Below are 6734 nucleotides of genomic sequence, written 5' to 3' on the forward strand. Positions count from 1 at the left end.
TGCGTGATTTCGTGCTATATATTTTTGTCCTATTCTATCTGGTTTCTATCTTCCGTGTCCAATCCAGAGGTCCAATCAGGAGCTGTAATAACAACATCACTATGACAACTCACTCACTCAATGTTGGCCGCGAGCTCTGTGGGTCACGCAGTTTGTGTGTGTCAATGGCAACAACGCGGGCAGATAGATTTGTGAACGGTATCTGTTTATCAGCGAACGTAAATTTTGGCGTGCTCTAAAAAACGAAAAGTTGATTCCAAAAATCGCGAATTTAAGAGAGTGGACTGACAAGTAGCCTATGCATTTGTGCTGCCTGTGGGGAGCACAACACCGATGTGTTTAATCTGCAACGAGACGGTTGCCCTTGTCAAAAGTGGTAACGTGAAACGTAACTATGAAACAAAGCATGCACACTTCGAACAAAATTACCCCCAGAACTCTGAGGTAAGGGCCAGAAAAATAAACCAACTGCAATCCTCATACCAAGCAACATGCAATGCAATAGTTAGATCAGCCACACAACAAGAGCGTGCATGCATACCTCAACATACTGTTGTCAGTCTGCCTTATCAACCATGAATATGGTGCAAAACAAATACAGGAGCACACTCACTAATGAACACTTACATCAGTGCCTTCGCCTGGCCCTCACATCTTTAATGCCCAAGTTTAACGCACAAAAAGGTGTCACCTTTCACACAAATAAGGCCAGACCACATCACCTTTTGTGCATAGTTCAAACTTTTTTGTTGGAGTTATGTTTTTGGATTTTGACCGTCACTGTTCCGGACCCTGACCTGAATGGAAATTTGGCGAGTGGACCTTTTGGGTTTCTAATTGAGTACCCCTGCTCTACAGGATGTGCACAATGTCTCTTAGTGTTAGCATTAGCTTTGACTGATTTCATTTATCATTCAGGTGTCCAAGGAAAGACTCCCACTGTCTTCTCCAGTGTGGGTGGGGATGCTACTCTTCTCTGCAGTAATGTGGTTTATCCAAACTGCTCTTCTACTACATGGCTTAATAGCAGCTCTGGAAGTGCTGTAGAAGTGGTCTTCCATGGAAGGATCAAACCTGACGTAGCCACACACAGAGCTAAGGGACTGAGTCTGGTCTCTGACTGTTCTCTCCACATTACTGATGTCAGCACTGACGATGCTGGACTCTACACCTGTCAGCAGTATCTGAGAGAGGGTGGACCCAAACATGGAGAGGATGCTCCTGTCTATCTGTCTGTTTTTCAGGGTAGGTGTTATTGTTGTTGTTTTATTTGTTGCTGTTTTCAGACCCTGGGGCTCAGTAAAATGTATTTGTTGGATATATTAAGTCTGTATTATAAGGTATCCTTCATTTTTAACTGTTTTGTTTAAGGATTTGTATGTAACCTATTCTTGATGACATACTAAAATTAATTTCCATCCTATATGGTCAAAGAGGTAAGAGGACATAAACTCACTGAAATAAATCAGTATGCAAGCTAGTTATTTTATGCCAACTCTGCGGCTGTTGGTGTTTGCAAGGCAAGGCTGGCTTTTAGTGAATTAGCACATCAGTTATAGACAAAACACTGCAAGCTCCTAAATGATGAAACAATTGTAAAAATAATGTCCTTAATAATGTATAGAAGTTAAACTCCTCTTTAAATAAACATTCAACTCACATTGCTGTGTTTGAATGCCGGGGGGTATTCCTCGTACGTGGTTTAGTGACAAACTTGGATAAGTTAACTCAGAGTAAGTGGTAAACCTCCTAATAGAAGAGCCCTCAACGTTGTTTTGCTAGGAGAATGAACCAATGGGGGTTCTTTTATTAGGAGGTTTACCACTTACTCTGAGTTAACTTATCCAGGTTTGACACTAAACCACGTTCGAGGAATACCCCCCAGGTGTCTGATGTATGCTAAATCTGATGAAGTGTGATGATGTAATTTCCTCCTGTAGTCTCTGCTTCCCCCAGTGAGACTGAGATAAAGGCAGACAGTCATGTGACTCTCCACTGCTTCCTGCACCCACCTGACAACTGTGGAAGATCAGTGAAAGATAAAGGAGTTAGTCTGAGCTGGGTAGATGAGACAGGGAAAGAGCTGCAGAACAATAGCAATCACCAGATCAGAACTACACCTCCCTGTTCCATCACACTGACTGAGGAGCTCAGAGGTCCAAACTCTGTTCATAATCGGACATGCCAGCTGACTGCAGGAGGGCAGGTTCAGACTTCTGTCTCCCACACCATCAGAGTGAAAGGTTAGAGATGATGAGATTAGTTTTATATTAAATTACTGCTGTTTGCATGATAAACTGAACCACTGCGACAGTGGTACAGGAGGTAAAGAAGTAGTTTAGTAAGCAGAAGGTTGCTAGTTCGATTGATGTAATTTCCTCCTGTAGTCTCTGCTTCCCCCAGTGAGACTGAGATAAAGGCAGACAGTCATGTGACTCTCCACTGCTTCCTGCACCCACCTGACAACTGTGGAAGATCAGTGAAAGATAAAGGAGTTAGTCTGAGCTGGGTAGATGAGACAGGGAAAGAGCTGCAGAACAATAGCAATCACCAGATCAGAACTACACCTCCCTGTTCCATCACACTGACTGAGGAGCTCAGAGGTCCAAACTCTGTTCATAATCGGACATGCCAGCTGACTGCAGGAGGGCAGGTTCAGACTTCTGTCTCCCACACCATCAGAGTGAAAGGTTAGAGATGATTGATGAGATTAGTTTTATATTAAATTACTGCTGTTTGCATGATAAACTGAACCACTGCGACAGTGGTACAGGAGGTAAAGAAGTAGTTTAGTAAGCAGAAGGTTGCTAGTTCGATTCCCTGTCGAAGCGTCCTTGAGCAAGACACTGAACCCATAATTGCTGCTGATGTGCAGTGTGCCATCAGTGTAAATGTAAAATGTATATACATTGTAAGTCGCACATCTGTAAGTCGCTTTGGATAAAAGCGTCTGCTAAATGACTAAATGTAAATGATTTGTAAAGTTGTCTGAAGTAGCCGATGTTCTCTGCATAACTGCAGCTCCTGGCTCAGTTTTTGCTCACTCAGTTTTCATGAAGTGAATTTGTGTCTGTTTATATCAGGCTATTTATTCTCATCATCCTAAAGTCATCCAGTTTTTAAAGCCCACTATTCCTGATGATATTCATGTCCTGAATTTGAAACTATTTTAAGGGAATACATCATCTTCCATGTGTAATTGTATAATAGTTTCTTAACTGTCTTGCAGTGAATGCTACTGCTTTGCATAATACATTGAGTTGTGTAGTATGCCCTACAACGGTTATTCAGATTTACACTGTTTCATCAAGAGGAGTGAATCTAATTGTTGTGATGAGTTGCGTGTGTACATTGCTTAATCACACAGGTGTTATACCCACAACTTCCTCTACCTCTGTATTGAAATCCTCTCCCCGAATGAAAACTCTCACCCCTGCTTCCTCATACTCAACCTCAAGCCCCTCAGGTACAGCATGATCCCCTCAGTTTCTAATAGTTATGCTACAGTCCTTCAAATTGTGCAATATGCTACTTTCTAGTTTTAAAAGTCTTTTTTTCATGGAGCAGTTTTATCCAAAATACCTTAAGGGTTACACTAACTTTAGTAAGCTTAGTGGACACTAACTGGCATGGCGTCTCTTGACTTAATAGGTCACTGTACTGACATGATTATACCTTACCCCATCACCATCTTTCTCCCTCCCTCCTTCTACCAATCACTCTCTCTCTCCATCCCTCTTCGCCCCATCACTCTCTCTCCCCCTTCTCCTCATCTCTCTCTCTCTGAATCTCTATCTCTCCCCTGTATTCTATCCTTTCCTTCATTCAGTTTCTCTAGTTGTTCCTCTGGTTGCTGGAGTTGTTGTCTCGGTCAGTCTGTTGGCTGCTGCATTGATGATAATTGTGGTGATATGCAAGAGAAGGACAAGTGAGTGTTTCACTGGCAACACTATAAACAACTAACACCTTTATGGTGACAATACTATGAACTCTATAGTTCCAAATTCCTCATTTAATCCTGTTCATATTTCAGATGCTGGAGGAGAGCCAACACACAAATCAGTGAGTAAAAATTCATTTCCACAGATATTGTTCTTCTACAGGGTTTTATACATGCCACATTCATATATGACACTGATTTTACATATCACATAATTATAGCACATCAGTTCATATACGAAAGCGTTGTAAAGCGAAGTAAGATCTATATGAATTTACATAGAAGATAATCTGACACATTGTTTTTCACAGACTCAAAGCAGGACCATTGCTATCGTCATGCAGTCTGTTCAGTCACCAAACTCCTCAGCTAATGTAAGATAATGATTTATTCTCATGATATACATCCATCTGAGACTAAGAACTGATGCAGGAGTTACATGTGTATAACTTTCAGTAGTAATCATGGTAGTAGAAGAATAGTTTCAACACAATACTGAGGTGTACTATTCTTCACTATTTCGTACTGAACTTATCATTGATCAGAGCACCTTTACTCCAAGCTAATGACAATGAGTCTCTCTTCTATACAGGAGGAGGAAGGAGCTGATCTGCACTATGCAACCTTTCAGCACGTCAACCCAACCCAAGCTGGGCCTTCTGCAGTGAGTCACTGGTTATCATGTTTGGTCATCTTCTTGTTTATGCTCCTCAGTGTGGGATGATACCTTTGTTTGTTTATTTGTTTGTTTACAGAAGCAGTCTGAGGACACCGTGACCTACAGCACCATCATGCAGTTATCTGGTGGTAAAGACCATACCAGCTGACCTGAATGATTTGTATGCTACTGTTCAGAAAAATAACAATATACAGAATTAACACAGTCATATGGATACACAGACACACACACACACACACACACACAAACACACACACACACACACACACACTTACAGTCACACAGACACAGACACACAGTAAGACTGTATACTAATTATACAGTTGCTTGTGGTTGTATGTAGTTGTGTGACAGCTCTCTCACAGCTCTTGCTCTGGTTAGCACTCCTGACCCTTTTAGACTGGGGATGTGAAATGTGTGCCTCTTTATCTTCCACAAACACACACACACATCAGCCACATCTATCCAAAATGTCACTGATAAGACTTGCTCCTTATAGATGCTCAGCAATGACGTACATACCAGACTTCTGTCAAACAGTGTAGTATTATTTAGAGATAGACATATTTAGACATATCAGAATGGCATTGCAGCATTACAGTGAGCAACATGTGTCTGTTAAGTTCCTGTGAGTTTTACTTTGCTTATTTGTAGCTCCTAGTGTTAGTTCTGTTTTTAGTTCTCTCTTGTTTCATACACTTTTTGTAGATCAACTGCATATTTCTAACCTATATATAAACTATAAAGACTTGTTTGGTTTAAGTGTGTATTTAGAATAAATGTGCCATTGTATTTTGCTGTACTTGAAACTGTCTTGGAATAAAGCCATTTCTTAATAAACTATATTATTCTTTTTGACATTCTCTCATATTTCTTATGATTACATGCTTTATTATTTATAATGACTCAAGTTACTATAATATTATCATACAAATGTTACCAGCCGCCACCATTACTGATATGAGACACTCTGTGCATAAGTGGAAGTATAGGCCCTTTTGTACTGATTTTTTGGTCTCAGGATGACAGAAATATTGTAAAAGTGATGGTAAAATTACATTTAATTAATTACAAGAAATGACCAATGTCAAGAATTACTTTTTACATGCATGGTAACCTAAATGATCCATGCCAGCAGTGCCTGTGAGTCAGTCGTCTATTTTATATGGGTACTTAATACCTCAACCTGCAGCATGTTCATGTGTGTCAGGTCTGTGCTGTTTTTGTCCGTGCTTTCACTTTGTTTCCCTTTCGTTCTTTTATGTTCCTTCCTGTCTGCCATTGTTTCCTTCCTGTGTCTAGTCCTTGTGCTTCCTTGTTCCCGCCATGTGCTTTCCTGTGTTTGTTTGTTTATGCCATGTGCCCTCTTGTTGTTGTCCGTGTCTCCACCCCTCACCTGTTCCCAATCATCACCCGGTTTGTTAGTCTGATTGGTTTCTCCTGTGTCCTGTCAATTCCCCTTGTTTAGTCCACCTGTGTCTCATTGTCTGCCCACCTTGATTGTTCTCACCTGTCCCTTGTTATCTGTTGTGTGTGCGCGCGTATGTATATAGTCCATGTTTTCTTGTTACTCGTTGAGTCTTTGTCATTAATGTTTTCTCCTCAGACAGATTAGACTGCCCTGATTTTTGCAGTCTGTTTTGAATACCTGTAATCTTCTCTGTGGGGAAAATGCAGGTAATTGTAAGCAATGGGCTCTTGCCTTGTAATAATATGCCACAGGGCGGGCAGCTCTCCAACATTCCTGTAACCCCAAGTCCCCTCTAGCACCCCCTGCTAGTCAGATTAGTAGAGCAGGGTCCAGTTTGTTCATTGCAGTTCAGTGAGTAAACCTCACTCCCCGTGCTAGCCACAGATGCTAGCAACTTTAGCTTCCTTGCTAGCATGTCCACTTCCCATGACTGAGCATGCAGATTTGAGCCCAGTGGTTCTGTGTGTCTCACAATGCAGAGTACAGTGGTGCTGTAGAGCTGAACCTTTACATGTCCCATCCTCTAGTCTATTGCTGAGGTACTGAGATAAACCCTTCCATGTCCCATCATCGAGTCTATTGTAGCTCTCCTGGTCTCACTTTGCAGTAGCAGCAGCGCTGTCAGCAGTAGCCCCACTGTTGTG

General features: G+C 41.5%; 1 long non-coding RNA gene across 1 annotated transcript; it reads left to right on the forward strand.

The window, feature by feature from the left end:
- Positions 1–2522: 2522 nt before the first annotated feature.
- Positions 2523–4062, forward strand: LOC122133553. Its single transcript, XR_006152860.1, has 3 exons — positions 2523–2690; positions 3368–3928; positions 4034–4062. It is a non-coding gene; the product is annotated as an uncharacterized LOC122133553 (long non-coding RNA).
- Positions 4063–6734: the final 2672 nt, after the last annotated feature.

This window comes from Clupea harengus, chromosome 15, assembly GCF_900700415.2.
Source record: "Clupea harengus chromosome 15, Ch_v2.0.2, whole genome shotgun sequence".
Classification (NCBI taxonomy): Eukaryota; Metazoa; Chordata; class Actinopteri; order Clupeiformes; family Clupeidae; genus Clupea; species Clupea harengus.